This window comes from Tachyglossus aculeatus, chromosome 7 (assembly GCF_015852505.1).
Source record: "Tachyglossus aculeatus isolate mTacAcu1 chromosome 7, mTacAcu1.pri, whole genome shotgun sequence".
In the NCBI taxonomy this organism is placed as follows: Eukaryota; Metazoa; Chordata; class Mammalia; order Monotremata; family Tachyglossidae; genus Tachyglossus; species Tachyglossus aculeatus.
The window spans coordinates 49,201,113-49,222,881 of NC_052072.1; the positions used below are offsets into that span (position 1 = coordinate 49,201,113).

General features: G+C 42.8%; 1 protein-coding gene across 16 annotated transcripts in view; it reads left to right on the plus strand.

The window, feature by feature from the left end:
- PCBP3 (poly(rC) binding protein 3) overlaps window positions 1–21,769 on the plus strand; it is a 315,198-nt gene that overhangs the window by 187,018 nt on the left and 106,411 nt on the right. Inside the window, exon 1 of one of the 16 annotated variants that reach the window (XM_038748840.1) lies at window positions 5,136–5,160. The exons of the other annotated variants lie outside the window; for them this stretch is intronic. The gene's annotated coding sequence lies outside the window, so the exon portion shown is untranslated. Of the gene's footprint in view, window positions 1–5,135; window positions 5,161–21,769 lie in introns of those variants that run through there. 16 annotated transcript variants of the gene reach the window in all.

The window sequence follows — 21,769 nt, forward strand, 5'->3', positions numbered from 1 at the left end:
TTTGGGGACCAAGATGGGGTACAAGTGGCATATCCAAAATGTCCAAGACTGAACTCCTTGTCTTCCCTCCCAAACCCTGCCCTCTCCCTGACTTTCCCATCACTGTTGACGGCACTACCATCCTTCCCGTCTCACAAACCCGCAACCTTGGTGTCATCCTCGACTCCACTCCCTCGTTCACCCCTCACATCCAAGCCGTCACCAAAACCTGCCGGTCTCAGCTCCGCAACATTGCCAAGATCTGCCCTTTCCTCTCCATCCAAACCGCTACCCTGCTCGTTCAAGCTCTCATCCTATCCCATCTGGACTACTGTATCAGCCTCCTCTCTGATCTCCCATCCTCTTGTCTCTCCCCACTTCAATCCATACTTCACGCCGCTGCCCGGATTGTCTTTGTCCAGAAACGCTCTGGGCATGTTACTCCTCTCCTCAAAAATCTGCAGTGGCTACCGATCAACCTATGTGTCAGGCAGAAACTCCTCACCCTCGGCTTCAAGTCTCTCCATCCCCTCGCCCCCTCCTACCTCACCTCCCTTCTTTCTTTCTCCAGCCCAGCCTGCACCCTCCGTTCCTCTGCCGCTAATCTCCTCACCGTGCCTCGTTCTCGGCTGTCCCGCCGTCGACCCCCGGCCCACGTCATCCCCCTGGCCTGGAATGCCCTCCCTCCCCACATCCGCCAAGCTAGCTCTCTTCCTCCCTTCAGGGCCCTACTGAGAGCTCACCTCCTCCAGGAGGCCTTCCCAGACTGAGCCCCCTCCTTCCTCTCCCCCTCCTCTCCCCTCCATCCCCCCCCACCTTACCTTCTTCCCTTCCCCACAGCACCTGTATATATGTATATATGTTTGTACGTATTTATTCCTCTATTTATTTATTTATTTTACTTGTACATATCTATACTATTTATTTTATTTTGTTAATATGTTTTGTTTTGTTCTCTGTCTCCCCCTTCTAGACTGTGAGCCCACTGTTGGGTAGGGACCATCTCTATAAGTTGCCAACTTGTACTTACCAAGCGCTTAGTACAATGCTCTGCACACAGTAAGCGCTCAATAAATATGATTGATTGATTTGTAACAGTATTGTTTTAATTTTGTTAAATGAGCAGTGGCTGAATCAAATAGAGGATTTATGAATTTATGATAGGGCTTTTTTATTTGTTTTGGTGTGAAAATTTCTCCAATAGTCCAACAAATTTATTGGAGAAAATGTGATATTTTGGGGTATCCCTCATTCCTGGAGTATCATGATATTGCTGCTTTCATAATATTAAATTCTTAAAAAGAAGAGAATTTATTCAATCGTATTTATTGATCGCTTACTGTGTGCAGAGCACTGTACTAAGCACTTGGAAACTACAATTCAGCAACAGAGACAGGCAGAAAAGAGCATATTCCCAACACTATTTGAAGATAATATTAACACAACAGATGATACATTGAGGTTGAAGTAATGAACAGATGTTTGTTTCCACATGCATTACATTTTACAGATTATCCGTCATGAGATTTTTCTTCAACTATTTTAGTTAAGCCAGTCCCAAAAACTAAGGAGGAAGAAGTCCCACTCTGTAGAGGAAAAGAAAGAAGTAAATTAAGCAAGCAAGAAGTGGACACAGTTGTAGGAAGGCACTCTCCTAAATAGTGATCTACACATAGTAAGCACTCAGTAAATACTGTAGATTGATTGAAAGACAAAAAAAGTGAGCAGGCAAGGGGGAGAATTGTAGGCAAAAACAAATAGATAATTTTTTGCTGAGGTTTGAATGAATGGAGGAAGAATATATTTAAAATAGCAGCTGAAGTTTATGGATGTACATACATCGAACCTATCTCCATGGAGAAACATAACTTGAACTCTACATTAAGCTGTAAAATTTTCCTTACCCTCTCCCTGTCCTTTCAGTGGCCCCAAGGATATAATTTATTGTCAGCTTCCCACGGAGATTAAAATCTCCAATAAACTCTGTCAGTTTCTGTTCTTCTCGGCCTCATGCTGGCTAATATGGGGACTGAGCTGTTAAACACAATAAATCATGTTCTTTTCTCAGTGCTGTTCAGTGAAACAGCTGAGGTCTTAGGTTTGGCACAGTGCTGGTCTGATTTTGAGCGGAGTCTACTGGCCGTTCAGTCCAAAAGGCTATTTTTTGATTGACTGATTACCCCGGATTCCACTGTGACATGGTTTCATCTGTAAAGTGCTCTCAGTTTGGGTCATTAATTGACATTAAGGCCCCACCGCTCCCTCATCAATGAGTCAGCGTGTATGTTAAACACTCGGCCTCCCCTGGAGACTTGCCATTTGAAACAAAGAACGTGATTTCTAATCATGCAAAATTGGAATCTGAAGCAGAGTGTTTTGCCCCTTTTAGGCCTGGCTATGATTGCCTAGAGTTTCATTTTGGAGTCTGTGTGGGATTATCCAGAGAAGACAAATGTAATTCCTCATCCCATCTATTTCTGGCTCCCCTGTCGAATTTAACCCCCGAGGCCAAGCAGCAGGAAAGCCTGCTGCCCGATCATGGAAAGGGAGAAATTGGACAGCACGGGTTGGGCATTGACAGAGAAGAGTTCATGTTCCTTAGTTTCCAGGGTATGTGTCCAGATTCCAGTCGCGTGTGGAGGGTTCTAGAATTAATCATGGGTTAAGAAACATACCGTGTCATCGACCACAAGAAAACAAATCTACTCAACTTCCTTGCTTCCCAGTAGGAGAGAAGAGAATAGGAGAGTCGTAGCAGCCGTTGCCATCTTTGTTTTTGATCAGAAGAAAACGGCTGTTTCCTCCCTTCCTGATCACTCCTTGCTGCCCTTCTCAGCAGCTGTGCATCAGCCACAAAGATGTAGGATGGGAAGCCTTCCCCCGACCCTCCTGCCTACCTAACCAATTTCTACTCATGGTCTATTGTATTTAAAACTATATTTCTGAGATGGGGAAAACCTGATGGTGTCGGAAACATCAGAAAGTCATGCTGAGCTCACATAAACCAACATGAGATTATATTTCATACTTATGCTCCTTTAGCCCAAAGAAATGGTAAAAGAATAAGAAAGAATGAAAATGTAATCACTAGATATTTCATTGTATGGTACTGTCACTTTTTCCAGGTTTCTGGTGGGCCTGGGTGACTTTCATGCTCTAAATCACGTCCCTCTGCTGGCCCCCCGCCCCTGTTTATCTGCTCTTTCTATGTTATCCCAGTACCATTTCAGTGTTTCCTAATCCTGCCTCCATTTTTGAGTTTTTTAGGCACTAAGGCAAAGTCTGTGATCGGGACTGGCTTTCATAGGATCAGGTGTTTACATAAAGAAAATACATTTAGCTGGGTAATGTGATTCACTTATCAAACTTATGTTTTCCCTTTTCCATCGATATGGCCCCAAGATGTGACACACAGAACCGCTTGTTTCCTAAAGCAGAGAGCCATGCCAGCGGCAGGAGGAGTGAAAGGGTAGACTCTGTTTTTGGAATGAGATAATCCCATTTGGAATAGGAATAATGTTTTTCATTTGATTCACAAACTTTCTTCAAGCTTGTGTTAAGCATGAAATTCAAAGGCCAGAGTGGTGTGCAACATAGTATTAGGGCAGTTGCAGTCTTTCTTAGAACATGTTTTCTACTAAACACTGGGAGTTGCTTTTTCCTCTAAAAATTCAAATACAAATAACTGTGACAATATTTCAAATCATCTCATGAGATGAAAGTTTTTTTCACAAAGCTTTATTCCCGAATAGCCCTTTTACAAAAAAAAAAAAAAACGATCTTGGTAAATGAAGACTAATATCAAATTTCCAGTGGATTAGAAAGTCAAAATGCAAAATAACTCAGTTTCAAACATACATTTTATCTTTATTGTTCCTGGGGATACTCGGGAAAAAGAATTTAATCCTAGAAGTATGTAATAGAACATAATGTATGTGTTCTCTTAGTGATGTCTAAACTTTAACCCCTTCAGTTCATTCATTCAATCGTATTTATTGAGCGCTTACTGCGTGCAGAGCACTGGACTAAGCGCTTCAGTCTTTCTGAAGGAGAAATGTCATGCCCTGTAAATTGATATATGCCATTTTTTGAGAGATACATAATCAAGATGGTATCTATTTGGAGGGGTCTTGTTAAAATGCATAATTTGGTGGGTTTTATTACTTTTAAAAACTTGGCTAAAATATGATTTTAAATTTCAAAATGTTCAGGTGTAATTTTTGTCAGATCCTTGGCAGGTGTTACTTCAGTAATGTTCAGCATGCAACACCCCCTTATGCTTATAATTTCTTTCTGCATGACTGTGTTTGCCTTATACTGAGCCTGTCTCTGTTTCAAGATTACCTTAATGAGGTGCCTCCGCTCAAGGAAAGCAATCCGGCTTCTGATGGTTGGTCACCAGACTTGTCTCTCTGTTGTTGCTGTCTGCGGCCACCTCCGCATTTATTCTACTCTCTGCTGCCCTTTGTCTTTAAGGAATCTAGACTGTCCTCCTGACCTGCATGTTTTCCTGTCCGTTCACCACACAACAGTTGCTTGAGTATCCTCCTGTTCTTCATTCGCCTCATATGTTCCACCCACTGATATGTTCCTGTGAGTCTTTCTTCAGTGCTGGTTAGCAGGCTTCATTCCAGGACCTCAATATTGGTAATCTCATCTAGCCATTTGATGTTGAGTATGGATCAGTAGGTGACATTGGTGAAATTGCTCAATGAAAAGAGTGTATATTCTGTAATAAGCCCAGGTCTCACAGCCAGAAAAAGAGCTGGACACAGCTATAGCTTTTTGAACTTCCAACATGATATGAGATCTAATGTGCTATTGATAATATATAGTCAGTATGCCAAAAACTATGCTGGCTCATAAAGTTCTGTTGTCTGCTTTGTACATCATTGGGTAATGTACTGCCTAGATAGCAGAAATTAGTGGTATTATTAAATTGTAGGTAGTTGATGAAATCGTTATTTTTTAGACTACCCTATTTAGGAATGCGCTTCATACCCTACGTAAGAAAGGACTATTTTAAGATCCCTCTTGTTAAACAGAACAGCACTGAAGCAAGAATGTTTAATTTGGGTTGTCGGACTCCAGTATCAATCCAAATCTTAACAAAATGATGAACTCGGTTTTTGAAATTATCTGTACACTGGATTGAGAAGAATGACAGTACCTACACAGGAGGTAAGCCAATTCTGACCATGGGTGCCAGACTCTTTACAGAAAAAAAAAATGAAAGAAATGCAAAATCACTCAATCTTCCAGGTATCACATTTCTTTCATTCACAATGGAGAGTTTGAAAATGTATCACTCCAAAGTACTGAATTCCTTTTGACCTGGTAATATTAAGGTGGATTTGAACATTGACTTAAGTTGTTCTTCATTAACCAAAACTAACAAGATTATTAAATTATATTTTGAGGGGTGTTTCCAGCTTAATTTTATTAAAAATAAAGGATTCAGGTGTAAGAAATAGGGTTAGGAATGGTAAAACCCTAAACATCTATACCCAGGTTCACCCCTTAATTCCCTAAAACTTTGTAGGAGATAAAACTTTCTAAAATGGCTATTGTTATAGCTGCTTTTAAAGCATAATCCATCACTCATTGATATTTATTTAGCACTTAATGATTGCACATTTAAATACACTAATTAAAATATGCAGGAAAGTCTCAAAATGGAATTCATTAAAATGCATTAGGATTTTCTTAAATTGAGTTTTAAACAATTTTAAAAAGCTCACGCTTTCATTGTATCAATCTCACCAGTAGGAAAAGGGTAAAGAAGGAGGAATTGATAATCATGAGACATTGTGTTATTTATAAAGTTCTCTGACTTCTGTTTTAAATTTACTCCATGGGGTGGGGTGGGGGAGAGAGAGAGAGAGAGAGATCAAAGTTACTTCTGAATTACAATGTTTGTTTTCGAATCAAATTTACCATTAGATTGGAAAGTTTTTATTTATTGAAGAGCTAGTATGGCTTAATATCTTATTTCTTGAACACATGATACAGTACCTTGAATGTTGTCGCACTATGGATTATGATTTTCCGGTTTCGCCAATCGGAATATGAAACACAAACAAAACACAAAAACAAACAAAATTTCCAAAGATTGGATACCCTATTTATAATATAAATAATAATGGCATTTATTTGAGACCCTATTTGTTAGGGTCTCTTTTTTGGTGGTGGGAAGGGAGCTGTTTGAGGCTCCATTTCTGTTTAAGCTTCACTTCAAAGGCCTCAAATGTCAAAAGATGGCTTCTGGAGGATTCTATGGCTATGCAGATACAGAATTGTATCCTCCAGAGGATCCTTAAGAACCCTAACTGTCTCATACTACAAACAGAAGTAGTTTGAACCCAAATTTCATATTCCTGCTAAATTTTGTCAGCTTGTACCTAATTTACATTGATGGTGGTAATTCTACATTCTGCCACCCAGCTTTTACTCTCATCTCTAAGAAGTATGGACTGTTCTTTGTGAAGAAAATGAGTATGGTGTCTGAAAAGGATCCCATTTTTTTGAAGGCTTGAACTAATTACCGTCATTTGGCATAATCTTTTACTGATCTTTTCCTGCAGACAGCATTCTCTATCATTCTCTTGTAGGATGTTTTTCTGTTGAAAGTCAAACAGGTATCACACAGAAAGCCAGGATCTTCCAACATTCTTTCCCTCTGGGTGTCAACTGAGTCAGGCCTCTTTGGATCTCTCTCTTCAGGATACCAACCAGTTCCCAATTTAATTCATTGAACTTATCAGTTGAGGTCTTGTAGAGACAAAAAGTTTCAGACTTTAGTTGTGGCAGAAAGCTGCATATTTTTAGTTCATGCCTTCCCCTTTAACTCTTAGCTGGATGTTATGCTCAGGTGCTGTTCTCAGTTTACAATTTAACTGATGAAATGAATCCTACACAAAAAAATGCCTTGCATAGTTCAGAAACATCTGCTTGTATGTTAAATGTATTCGAGAGGTTTCACCATCCTTGTCTCTTCTAAGCTCCTTTTCCCTGTGAGATGTGACTGATAAGGGTTTGGGGGCCGGGAGAGAGTTAGAGGGCCTGGGTGAACAGGAAGGTGAGGTTTGGATTTAGATCATGGTCCAGATGGATACAGGCCTGTATACAGTGTTTGCCACTAGTGACCACCACCAACAGGCAATCAGATGATTACGTTTAGCTATCGCTCCAGCTATTGCTTATTCTCAGGCTGAAGCACAGATGACCAAGAACATTCTCAGCTGAGATGCTTGCTTTCCTTCTCTTTTTTTACACGTAATAGGTCACAAAGGGCCTGGGGTGTTGCTTTAGCATCTTCATTTCTGGGCATGGTATAAAACCTGATTTCAGCTTGTCAGTGGAATCAGTAGTGCCTAGGTCCATTCAAGCAAAAGGAACACTCCAGGGTTAAAGATCCTGAAGGGAACAACCACTCATTAAGGGATGTTTGAGTGACAGTGTGAAAACCCTCCAAACAGTACATCGGCGAACAAGAGCCTCAGCTACATAGAGACAGCTATGAGATATTTTCCATGAGATGTCAATGACTATCCGTTAATACTGCAAAGGAGAGAAAGGAGGGCAGATGTCATAACACACTACATTTTTGCTGTTGTTTCCTCTCAGTTCCAAGGTTTCTTTTGTCCTTCTGTCCTTTTATGTGTATTTGTTCACCGATCACAGAAGTTGGAATGCATATGTGTGGCTTGGATCCAGTGACTAAGTTGGTCCTTGATGTTATTTTTAGATGTTTTTTTAGCAACATTTAAGAGTCTATGTTACACTGGAAGCTGCTACATGATACTTTATCTCCCATTTATTCTCTTCCTGTTTGCCCTAGATCACAAGTTGAACTGCCATTAGTTTAGAGACATTACTGAACACTTATAAGTGCTGACTGCCATGCTTAGCATGGAATAACTACAAAATTAATAAATCACCAAAGGGACTCACAATCAAATCAGGAGAGGACATACATATTGAAAAGAGAAATAGATTATAGACCACAAATTAGAGACAGTGAGAGCACTGACGTAATACAAATATCTTGAAAGTATTGCTAAGTAGATAAACCATACTTGGAAGGAAGAGTTATGATGTTTCTCCCTACTCCAAGCCCCAATTTTTGTTTCCAAACTGCCAAATTATCCCTAGACTTGTAACAATGAGGAAGCCAGGTTTTTGCTGCCCTCTAAACTGTAAGTTGATAATTATGACAGTTGTTAAGCACTTACTAAAATAATAATTATTATTATTGTGGTATTTATTAAGTGCTTACTATGTGCCAAGCACTGTTCTAAGCTCTGGGGTAGATACAAGGTAATCAGGTTGTCCAACATGGGGCTCACAGTCTTAATCCCCATTTTGCAGATGAGGCAGCTGAAGCACAGAGAAGTTAAGTGACTCTACCAAAGTCACACAGCTGACAAGCGATGGAGCGGGGATTAGAACCCACGACCTCTGACTCCCAAGCCCGGGCTATTTCTGCTCTTTTTGCTAAGCCATGCTGCTTCTCACCCTCTTACTATGTGTCGGGCATTGTACTAAGCTCACTGTGGGCGGGGAATTTATCTGTTCTGTTGCTATATTGTACTCTCCTAAGCACTTAGTACAGTGCACTGCACTCAGTAAGTGCTCAATAAATAAGATTGACTGACTGACTAACTCTAACCGCAGTCAGGGGCAAGGTCTGCAGTCCTGCAGAGAGAAGCTTCTCCGGGTAAAGGTGGTCCCCAGCAGACCCTGGAGCTCATGTTGACTTGGCAGCTCTGTGCTCATGAAAGTGGGAGAATAAATGTAAAAACAGGATTTAAGGATAAAATTGTTGCAGGCTAAGGGCTTGATGGAAAGTAATGCATCCAGATAATCTCAAAGTCAAGAACTTTTTTACCTGTTCGCTTTTAGATGCACAGTCCAATGCTTTGCATAACACAGTTTATCAGTGTTCAGTAAATACTGATGAATTAATGAATGGAAAGATGAAGGCTGGAAGGGATTATTTTGAAGCTAACATATTCCTGAAGAGTGGGGACAAAGAAAATGGGAAGAAAAATATAAGCAACACCATTACTTGATCGGTCCAATGGCCCATTCATGCTAATTCATTCATTCATTCATTCAATCGTATTTATTGAGCGATTACTATGTGCAAAGCACTGTTCTAAGCACCGGGGGGTTACAAGGTGATCAGGTTGTCCCACGTGGGGCTCACAGTCTTCATCCCCATTTTACAGATGAGGTCACTGACGCTCAGACAAGTGAAGTGACTTGCCCAAAGTCACACGGCTGACAATTGGCAGAGCCGGGATTCGATCCCATGACCTCTGACTCCAAAGCCCGGGCTACACTCAATTGCACAGGTTAGGGGATGCACCATCTCATATCCCTAATACATTTCTTATTTGATTCTAACAGACTCCCGATTATAGAAGCTTTACATTCCCTTGTTCCTCAAAGGTAGTGACCGTAGGGACATTGCAGTAGTGCAGGAATTGGCATTTTTCTCTAGGGGAAGAACTTGGAAAAGTTTCAGCAAGAGAGATTCAATTGCAGTAGTTTTTTCTTGCAAACCCAATCTACTATTATAATCTTTGAAGAAAAACTATCAATACCATTTTCACCTTCACTACTGAGGAGAGGAGGCAAGTTTGCCATTGGTCTAAGCCAGAAAAATAACTCCATTTTGGATTCTTTAAAAATCACCTGTTCGACTTTATCTGAGAACACTGAAAGTGGCGCTGGCTATATGCATGACTGTACTTAGGGATGAAATGTCCATTATTAACCAGATTGTATTAAACCAGATAGTTGGAGGTGTAAAAGAAGGCCAAGCTCATATTCCAAGCAAGGGCATTATTATAAATTTTTGCAATTTGGACCAGTGTTCTATAGGCAGCTGTTGAGATAACAATCTAATGTATGCTTCATTTGAAATCATATTGCTGCATTTTTGCTCAAGGATGCAAGAGGAATTGGTGCAACAGATTTTGCTATTCATGAATCTTCGTGAGCAGGGAAGCATGTCACATTTTTTTCTTTTTAACTTCTCAAATGCTTAGCACAGTGCCTTGCGCCAAGGTAGCATTCAATAAATACAAATAAATACTATTACTACTACCGCTGGCCTGTGCTTGGGGAATGGAGTCGATCTGCTTGACTGTATCGGGGCAGGGGAAGGATATGGGAAAGATCTGGTCCTTTAGGGTAGGTCATCTTTTGAGGGTTAACCCCATCTCCCCTCCCGGCCTGTGACTGAAAGACAAAAGAGATGGATCTGATTAAATTCCTCCCCCAGCCCCTCGCAGGCTATTTTCTAAATATTTTCTATATAGCCAAGGACAGATTGACAGTAATGTGATAATGAGCCTCCAAACATGGAAATGTACCTCTTCAGGCTTTGCCTGTATGTGCACATTCTGTTAGCCTTGTTCGGTCACATCAGGCGACATCATAAGAGAAGCAGTGTGGCTCAGTGGAAAGAGCACAGGCTTGGGAGTTGGAGGTCATGGGTTCTAATCCCGGCTCCGCCATTTGTCAGCTGTGTGACTTTGGGCAAGTCACTTAACTTCTCTGTACCTAAATTACCTCATCTATAAAATCGGGATTAAGACTGTGAGCCCCATGTGGGACAACCTGATTACCTTGTACACCCCCCCAGCGCTTAGTACAGTGCTTGGCACATAGTAAGGGCTTAATAAATGCCATCATTATTATCAGGCAGACTTTGGTCATAAAACCTGCCAACAGCAGCCTGAGAAGCATCGTGGCCTAGTGGCTAGAGCACAGGCCTGGGAGACAGAAGGACCTGTATTCTAATGCTGGCCCTGCCACTTGTCTGTTTTGTGGCCTTGGGCAAGTTAATTTATCTTTTCTGTGCCCCAGTTACCTCATCTGAAAAATGGGGATCAATACTGTGAGTCTTTTGTGGGATGTGTACTGTGCCCAACCCGACTGGCTTGTATCTACCCTAGAATTTAGCACAGTGCCTGGCACATAGAAAGCACTTAGCAAATACTATAATGATAATGATAAAATAATAATAATAATAAAAAGCCTCTTCCCAGTGTTCCCTATTGGCCAGTGCAAGCCCTTTCTCTTTTTTTTTTAGGTATTTGTTAAGCTCCTACTATGTGCAAAGCACTGTTCTAAGCGCTGGGGGGATACAAGGTAATCAGATTGACCCACGAGGGGCTCACAGTCTTAATCCCCATTTTACAGATGAGGGAACTGAGGCACAGAGAAGTTAAGTGACTTGCCCAAAGTCACACAGCTGACAAGTGGCGGAGCCGGGATTTGAACCCATGACCTCTGACTCCAAAGCCCGGGCTCTTTCCACTGAGTCACGCTGCTTTCAGAAGAGTTAGGCTATTTCAGTAATTTACGATTGAGAAGAAAATGTAGATATGGAGTTTTTCGACTTCTCTTTGTTCTGGTGTATCACTAGAAAGCCCACCACTGACTTTTGGCTATGTTTCAAAGAATGTCATAAGTAAATGGCATTACTGCAGGATTATTGGCAAAGGTCTGAGCATAGCCTAGGTAATTCCACAATCTGTTTACTTTGGGGGAGCTAGATTGAATGAGCTATTTAAGGACAGTTGAAAGAAGGTAATAATAATAATAATTTTGGTATTTGTTAAGCGATTACTATGTGCCAAGCACCGTTCTAAGCTCTGGGGAAGATACAAGGTAATCAAGTTGTCCCACATGGGGCTCACAGTCTTAATCCCCATTTTCCAGATGAGGTAACTGAGGCACAGAGAAGTTAAATGACTTGCCCAAAATCAGGCAGCTGATAAGTAGCGGAGCTGGGATTAAAACCCATGACCTGTGACTCCAAAGCCCATGCTCTGTATTTCATATTAGCCCTCAGGTTTTAACAAGCTTCTACAAGAGAAGCAAAGTAGCAAGAGCATGGCCTTCCAAGTCAGAGGACTTGGGTTCTAATCCTAGCTTTGCCACTTGTCTACTGTGTGGCCTTGGGCAAGTCATTTAACTTCTCTTTGCATGTTACCTCATCTGTAAAATGGGGAGTAAGACTGTGGTATTTATCCTGATTACCTTTTACCTACCCCAGGGCTTAGAACAGTGCACATAGTAGGTGCTTAAATACCATAATTATCATTGTAATTATTACAATAGAATTACCTCTGACCCTCACCTCTAGTGCTGATCCTTTCAAAGGGAGTAAAGTTATAGCAGTTTCTTTGGATTTGCTACAGCTTTAGGAAGTGACTGAAGAAAGCAGTGTGGCTTAGGGGAAAGAGCACAGGAGTGAGAGTCAGAGGACCTGGGTGCTAATCCCCACTCTGTCACTTGTTTGCTGTGTCACCTTGGGCAAGTCATTTAACTTCTCTGTGCTTCAGTTTTCTCATTCATAAAATGGGGATCTCCCTCCTCTTCTCCCTCCTTTTTAGGCTGTGAACCTTTTGTGGAACAGGGACTGTGTCCAACTTCATTAACTTGTATCTACCCCACCATTTAGAACAGTGCTTGACACATAATTATTACAAAGTGCAAGGAGAATTATGTTCAAGAGGGAGAAAGCCATGGATAAAGAGAAAAGTTTAAATTCCTTCTTCTGCTCTCCACCCTTTGCCAGTCAAATGTCATTACTTCTGTCCTATTCCAAATTGATAAATTGGATGTAAATAATAATAATAATGTTGGCTAAGCACTTACTATGTGCCACGCACTGTTCTAAGCACTGGGGGAGATAGAAGGTCATCAGGTTGTCCCACATGGGGCTTACAGTCTTCATCCCCATTTTACAGATGAGGGAACTGAGGCCTAGAGAAGTGAAGTGACTTGCCCAAAGTCACACAGCTGACAAGTGGCGGAGCGGGATTAGAACCATGACCTCTGACTCTCGAGCCCGTGCTCTTTCCACTGCTTCTCCAGGATTGAACGACACCTGCCTGAGAGTCTGCTGTTTTCCCTTTGAGTTTTTGTGGACATTTTGGGTCAAATAACACTTTTCAGGATGGAAAGTCCAAATAGTGGGGGCACCCCAGGGATTTCGGCCACATCAGGTTTGTTTGTGTGAAAAACTGTCAGCCACGTTGGTGCCTTTGTATGATATTTCTGTCATTTTGAGTTTAGATGCTCAGTTTCTAGAATCAGGGTCCCAGTGCTCCAGGTAACATACAGCCCAGATAATGACTTCCCCTAATCCATATCCATCTTCCTCCCCTTTTGTCCAAATTTGAGAGTTTTTCTCATCATCAGAGCAGGCTGGTTGGTAGGGAGCCTTAGTTATGGTTCTGTTCTCAATTCTCCCTCTGATAATGTTGAGCAGATGACTATGAAATGATCTTATGTCCATCTATCAAAACCAAAAAAGAAATCAGACACTGTATTCAGAAATCATTTCTTTTGAAAAATAATTGAAAAATTGATGGGGTGTAAATGAAAGGCTGAGAATGACGCCATGGTATGGATAGTGGGCATTCTGTCCTGTCCCCTTGTCAGTTCCAGTATAGTACCAGTGCTTTCATTTCTGTTTTGTTTTGGTTTTTTGTTTGTTTTTTTGTTTTATAACACTGAGCATCCTTCAGTCACAGCTCTCATGGCCAAGTTCCACGGCTTACATGCCGAGTCAGGGTTCATTCTGACTTGGGAGAGGAACACAAAGAATCCGGAGCATGTGAGGACTTCTGGGAATCCCATGGGCAAATACTCTAGGATTGAGCAAAATACTCTTAATTTTGCAAAATGGTGCCGATAATCTGTCTCAGCTGTCTGGGGTACCATGTGTGATCTCTTTGAGTAAAAGTGTTAACGTGTAGAGCGTTGTGCTTTAAGAGTTGAAATGATTGCATGAGCATGTTCCTCTCGTATTTTGTGTGCATAAAATGGAGGACATTCTGAGAACGCCAAGTGGTTGAGATTAGGGAAACAGCATGGCTTAGTGTCAGGAGCATGGGCTTAGGAGTCAGAGGTCATGGGTTCGAATCCTGACTCCACCGCTTATCAGCTGTGTGACTTTAGGCAAGTCACTTAACTTCCCTGGGTCTCAGTTCCCTCATCTGGAAAATGGGGATGAAGACTGTGAGCCCCACGTGGGACAATCTGATTACCTTGTATCTACCCCAGCGCTTAGAACAGTGCTTTGCACATTGTAAGTGCTTAACAAATACCAACATTATTATTATTATCTCATATGCATCTCCTTGTCTGGTATTCAGGAGGGCTATCAATGGCCACCCTAGGTTTAGAAGGAATCAAGAGAGCCCCTGTAACACAGGAGCTAAAGTACTGAAATGCCCCATTTGGGGTGGATTTTCTAGAGATTGGGGTGCAAGGCTGAGGTCCGATTGATGTGACCTAGTATACATATAAGCACTTAGTACAGTGCTTTACACACAATAAACACACAGTAAGCAGATTGAATGAGTGACTGAATGCCCTCCAAGTGTTTTTGTGTAAGTGTGAAGTGGGTTGCCTGGTATTTTTTTAATGGGAAATTCAGAATTGTCTGTAGCGTATATAGTGATGTCTAATGCTACATAACGAATTCATTCATTCAGTAGTATTTATTGAGCACTTACAGTGTGCAGGGGACTGTACTAAGCACTTGGGAGAGTACAGTTCAACAATTAATTCATTCAATCGTATATACTGAGTATTTACTGTGTGCAGAACACTGTACTAAGCACTTGACACATTCCCTGCCCACAATGAGTTTACAGTCCTGTGAACTCTGGTCAGCATTCCTTCATTAACTATATTGACAAAGCCAGGGTGCTGATTAACTGCTAAAAATTTCTGTTGTGTACTTGAGAAGTTTCTCACTTATCAACATATGCCCTGCAGCAGGGAAGGGAGAAAGTGTGGGGGATTTTGGAGGAGATGGGTTAGGGGGTCACTGAGAAGAGCCAACAAAGCTGTGCTTCCCACACCTCATCTCTCCCTGAATGTGCTTGCATCCATGAGCTCTCCTTGGCCACCTCTCAAAAGCGATCACTTCCACAGTAGCTGCCACTGCCCCTCCACCCTGATTTTTCATATTATTACCCTCATCTACCTCTTTCGTCCATGAGCTTCCCAGCCAGCTCTCCAAATTGGTCTCTTCCACTTTGGCTGCCACTGCCCACTCACCCACTCTCATGGCATTTATGAAACACTTACTATGTGCTATATACTGGGATAGATACAAGGTTAGGACATCAGGTACTGGCACAGCCTACACAGAGCTCACAGTCTGTTTTATCTCGGTCTTACAGATGAGGAAACAGAGGCCCAGAGAGGTTAAGTGATTTGCCTAAAGTCACAGCGTAGGCAGTGGCAGAGTTGGATTATTGGATTTCCCAACTCCAAATTATGTTCTCTTTCCACTAGATCATACTGCTTCCCATTTAACAGGGTCCTTAGGGTGGCTCTAATATTCAAAATAAGAATCCTCAAAACCTCTCTTCGATCACGAACCCTGTGTAGGTTAGGGATTGGGTCTGATCTGATCAACATGTATCGACCTCAGTTTGACGCAAGAGGCTGAGTACATAGCACTTAACAAATCAGTCAATCAATGGTTTTCTTTTAAATTTTCTCTTTAGTAGTATTTGCTAAGTATTTAGAATATGCAGGTACTATACGTAGCCCTGAGTGCTTATTATTGAGTGTTTACTGTATGCAGAGCACTGTACTAAGTGCTGGGGAGAGTACAGTACAATACCCCACAAATATTTTTTAAAATGAAGTTATAATTAGGTGCTGTGAGAAAGTGCCTTTACACTGAATACTAGGGGGATAGGCAGCTGAGAGGGATATTTCAGAGCTCAGGGAAGTGATTTATCTATGTCTTTGTTGATGATAATCTTGCTTCACAGTTGGACCTAGACAAAAATGATAAGCAATTCTGACTCCAGGGGTACTTAGTCTGTAAATGCTTGATAATATATGTGTTTATATTAAACCCATAGAAAGGACACAGGTTCCCCAGCAACGAAACTATAGAGATCTTTTGAATATCAACACTGTGTGCACTGATTTTTTTTTACAAGACCTTTTTCATGAATGTGGCACCTTTTATTTAAGACCTTATAAAACATTAACAGTAAGACTATATAAGGCATTTGATTTTCCAAAGTGTTTTATCATCAAGGATCATATCTGTGTCAACACCATCCCACTGAAGCTTTACCATGCACTCAGTCAAACAGTCAGTGGTATTCATTGAGTCCTTGCTGTGTACAGGACTCTGTACTAAGCACTTGGGAGAGTACAGCACAATAGAGTTGATAGGCATGATCCCTGGCCAAAAGGAATTTATAGTCTACACTTGTTTCATCGGAGCAAACTGCCTCCAAGAAATTCAGTAACTTCCTCCTACAAGTAACTAAATTGAGACTCTTCCTGTAGGTCTTCTAATTCATTCATTCATTCAGTCGTATTTATTGAGCACTTACTGTATGCAGAGCACTGTACTAAGCACTTGGGAAGTACAAGTTGGCAACATATATAGATGATCCCTACCCAACAACAGGCTCCCAGTCTAGAAGGGGGAGACAGACAACAAAACAAAACATGTAGACAGGTGTCAAAACCATCAGAATAAATAGAATTATAGCTATATGCACATCATTAATAAAATAGAGTAGTAAATATGTACAAGTAAAATAAGTAGAGTAATAAATCTGTACAAAAATATACAAGTGCTTTGGGAAGGGGAACGTGGTAGGGTGGAGGGGGCGATGGGGAGGAGGAGAGGAAAAAGGGGGCTCAGTCTGGGAAGGCCTCCTGGAAGAGGTGAGCTCTCAGTAGGGCTTTGAAGGGAGGAAGAGAGCTAGTTTGGCAGATGTGTGGAGGGAGGGCATTCCAGGCCAGGGGGAGGACGTGGACCGGGGGTCGACGGCGGAACAGGTGAGAACGAGGCACAGTGAGGAGGTTAGCAGCGGAGGAGCCAAGGTGTGGGCTGGGCTGGAGAAGAAGAGAAGGGAAGTAAGGTAGGGTGGGGTGAGGTGATGGAGAGTTTTGAAGCCGAGAATGAGGAGTTTTTGCTTGGTATCACTTCTAATAAGTGAACGACAGGAATTTCATCTACAATAGCTATAATTAAAGAGACTACTGAAGCTTTGTTGCCTTCTTCTCTCCTTGTCTCTGACAAGGCTGGTGGAATCTTCACTCTTCAAGGGTGCTGCAGTAGTGTTCGTAAGGGCCCAAACTGCTCTAGTGATATATAAAAGTCCTTAGTTTAGTGGAGCCTGCATAAAATAAATAAAATACGGATGATATCCTGGTCCCCAAGGGGCTCACAGTCTCAGTTGAGGAGAGGTGTTTTGGCAGTGGACAAAGAAAGAGATGAAAGAATAAAAACACCAAAATGCCATTGAAGACAGGGACAGTGTTAAATAGAGTACGGCATGGTGGCAAGAGGAGCAGAGTTTCGGGCTCCTCAGGTCCGTTCAGAGCCAACAGCCACAACAGTCACAGTGGCAGTCACAGCTTTAGGCACAGCCTTCCCAGCAATCTAAGCATCAGGAAGTCACCTCCTGTAGGGCCGTCTGTTAGAGAAGCAGGCCACGGTTGCGACCGGGTGCTCCCAAGTGGCTGGCGGGAGTTTTGTAAGGAAGGGACTGAAGACCACAAACCCCAAGGTGCAAAGGGGCTTGTTTTGCCCACACTTCCCCAACTTAGTGGGGTGTGCTGAGGGAGAAGCTGCGATTCAGTTTCTTTTTTCAGCTTTGTTATGGTGTACTGTGTTTGCCTGCTCCTCGGGGGCTGATGTTGTCCCTCTGGAAATTAGCTATGCTTGGGTTTGAAAGAAACCTAGGGTGAATTAATTGAGAGGTTATCTTAGACTGATCCCTGTCACCAGCTTTGTCCTCAGGCAAGATCTCAGGATGAAACATTCGGTGTCTGTCTTTGGTTAATCAGATCATCAGGTTGGCCCTCGTGGTCTTAAACCTCAGTACTATTACCCTGTAAATTTCGACTTTGGTATTTTCAGCAGTGATCCTTTCTGATTTGTGGCTCTTATTAGATCTCGACTTTGGCCGCTCTCAGTTTGGGAATCTTGTGTGGTCATGATTTCCAGGACCCTCACAGAGCTATCAATGACCTAAATGAGCCTTTATCCTCGTATTTTCCTTGGGTTGTGTTGACTGGTCAATAATGTTAGTCCTTGGGTTTGAGATACGGAGAACCTTGCTAGCCCCTTCCCCTGATCTCCTCCTCCAGGAAGACGAGGATGAAGGAGGGCAACCATGCCCCAATTATCCTCCTCCCACCTGAGGGACCAGAGGAAACAGATGAAGGGCCGACAGGAACTTCTCCATCAGCAGAGAAACAGCTGGGTTGGTCACTCTGCTCCTCTCTTCGCTGGATGTCCCCAAAGTGGTTGGGCGAGGAGGAGTGGGATGTCTGGGCCCTATAGACACTCTCTATCAGTGATATCCCAGAGACCTCCCTTTTCATCCTAGATTGGGCTGACCCAAGCCCAACGGGCTCCGATGGAGGGTAGCCACTGCCTTCCCCTGCTGGGCATGCCAAATAACATAGATGATCACGTGCTTTGGATCCTAAAGCATTTCTTTAGGGTTTCCTCTCCCTCACTCTCACTCCAGAGCCTCCGTGTTCTCTTCCCAGGTCAGCGTCAACTCTGGCACCTTTTAGCCATGCCACCCGGCAGCAGGAACTGCAGCAGAGGGAGACTTACCACTAAAATGTTTTAAAAGTAGACACAAACGTGGCCCATTCCATGTCCACAGTGGAGAGGGGACAAGGCTGCTATAACCTGGACTGCTTGATAAAAAGCCAGGTGACTAGGTACCCAACCTACAACAAGCCTTGGAGAGCTGGTCAGGTGGTTGAGACTGGATGGGGTCTGTCCTTGACACTGCTTCCTCCTCCTCGCTGGCAAGTGCTTAGTACAGTGCTTTGCACACAGTAAGCACTCAGCAAATACGATTGCATGAAGAGAAGGGGTTGGTGGGAGTCCCAGGTGGAGCGGAGCTAGGCAGGTGATCTCCCAAACGGCAGGTCTCAGTCACCACCTGAACATGAGGGGCTCACAATTACCGCTGACCTGCAGTTCCATTAAAAAAAAAAAAATGGACTGCTGGTCTGTAAATACAGGTTCTCTCACTGATTCCTGTGTGTACTCAGAGTATTTTTCTAATATTCCATTTTTGACCATGAGGAGAATATTTGTTTCTGGGATTAGTGGACATTTTGTCTGTCACCAGAAGAGTTTTTCTTCCCAACTTTTTCTCGACTGCTGCCTGGTAGCAGTGTTGACGTCATAATCCTAGGTTTGTTTCAGGAGATCAAATATGTTGTTGAAAAGCTCAGGATTAGCCCCTGATGGCCAGCTAAGCAGCCGAAAGAGATGAGCGGGGAATGGACTAAGAGCAGTCATTATTTCCTTTTATGTTACGTTTATTTTACTTTGAAAGGAGCAATTAAGGTTATACTGACAAATGGCCCGGGCATGAGACTGTTGAAGGCATGAAGGCAGGATGGGTAGGGTTTGGCCGTGTTGGCATTTGGAAAGATTAATGAGCAGGGGATAAGAAGACGGACAGAAAGGAAGCAGCCTAGCCTAGTGGATACAGCATGGGCCTGAGAGAAGGAACTGGGTTCTAATCCCACCTCCACCATTTTTCTACCGTGTGACCTTGGGCAAGTCACTTAACTTCTCAGTGCCTCATCATCATCATCAATCATATTTATTGAGCGCTTACTATGTGCAGAGCACTGTACTAAGCACTGTTGGGTAGGGACTGTCTCTATATGTTGCCAATTTGTACTCAGTTACTTCACCTGTAAAATGGGAATTAAGACATGGACTGTGTCCAGCCCGTTTTGCTTGTGTCCACCCCGGTGCTGAGTACAGTGCCTCGCCCATAGTAAACGCTTAACAGAGACCAAACTTGGAGCTGCATTTGGTGGGAGAGAAAACCAGAGAGGTTGGGTGAAGTTGGTGTGCGAGGGACTGTGGAAGATGAATTGTGGCGAGGGGGCAGATGCTAACTGGAAAGCAGAAGGATGGGCAGGTGGAAAGAGCTGGCATAGAGAAGCATGAGAAAGAGAGCATGGGTCTTTGAGTCAAAGAGTCAAGAAACCACAGTGCTGCTCTTGGTTCCCCTATGTGATCCAGGGCACAGCCTACCATGCTTCAGCTTTCTCGTCTGTAAAATAGAGATGCTACCTGCTGTAGACTCTGAGCTTGTTGTGAACAGGGCCTGTGTCTGTTTGTTGTTCTATTGTATGCTCCCAAGCACTTAGTACAGTGTTCTGCCCACAGTAAGTGCTCAATAAATATGATTGCACTGTAACCTCCTTCTTTGATTGTGAGCCTCATGTAGGAGAGCTGGGTCTTCTCTGGTTATTTTAGCACATAGTACCTGCTTAGTAAATGTCATTATCAAGGGAAGAGGATTTGATGTGGAAAGCCTCTCTGTGACTTCCCTGGCCCCTCCACCACGATGGTAGAGGGACCACCCTTATCATCAGCTGTAAAACACTCAATCACCTTGCCCCCTCCTACCTCACCTCACTGCTCTCCTACTACATTCCAGCCCGCACACTCAATGCCAGTTTACTGTACCTCGATCTCTTCTGCTTTTACCCACATCCTGTCTCTGGCCTGGACAGGCAATCACTCTCCCCATCTTCAAAGCCTTATTTAAGGCACAGCTCGTCCAAGTTGCCTTCCCTGGCATAATGGATAGAGAGGGCTTCGGAGCCAGGAGGACATGGGTTTGACAGTGGGGTAGGAAAGATGGAGGTAAAGTGAGTAAGTTGGCTTTAGAGGAGCAGAGTGTGTGGGCTGGAATGTAGTAGGAGAGCAGTGAGGTGAAGTAGAGGGGGCAGAGTGATTGAGTGCTTTACAGCTGATGATAAGGATGGTCCCTCTACCATCGTGGTAGAATAATAATAATAATAATAGGATTTGTTAAGTGCTTATTATCAATCAGTCAATCGTATTGAGCACTTACTGTGTGCAGAGCACTGTACTAAGCACTTGGGAAGTACAAGTCGGCAACACAGAGAGACAGTCCCTACCCAACAGCAGGCTCACAGTCTAGAAGGGGGAGACAGAGAACAAAACCAAACATACTAACAAAATAAAATAAATAGAATAGATATGTACAAGTAAGATAAATAAATAAATGCATAGAGTAATAAATATTATTATGTGTCAAGCACTGTTCTAAACGTTGAGGTAGATACAAGGTAATCAGGTTGCCCCACATGGGACTCACAGTCTTAATCCCCATTTGACAGATGAGGTCACTGAGGCACAGAGAAGTTAAGTGGCTTGCCCAAAGTCACACAGCAGACAAGTGGCAGAGCCGGAATTAGAACCTGCATCCTCTGGCTCCCAAGCCCGTGCTCTTTCCCCTAAGCCATGCTGCTTCTCAGGAAAATCACAGAGGGTCCTTCCACATCACATGTCTGCTGTGAGGCCTTGGGCAAGTCACTTCACTTCTTTGTGCCTCAGTTACCTCATCTGTAAAATGGGGATTAGAACTGGGAGCACCATGCAGGAAAGGACTGTACAATATGATTTGCTTGCACGTAGTTAGAGAGTAACAAATACCACAAGTATCATTATCATTATTATAAAGCCCTCCTTTTCTCTTCTCCCCCTCCCTCCCGCGACACCCTGATTTGATCCCTTTTTTCACAACCCCCTGCCCCCTCCCCAAAGCACTTAACATACATAACTGTAATTTGTTTATTCATATTAATGTCTGCCTCCGTCTCTAGACTTTGGGCTCATTGTGGCCGGGAAATGTGTCTACCAACTCTATTATAATATTGTTATATTTTACTCTCCCAAGTG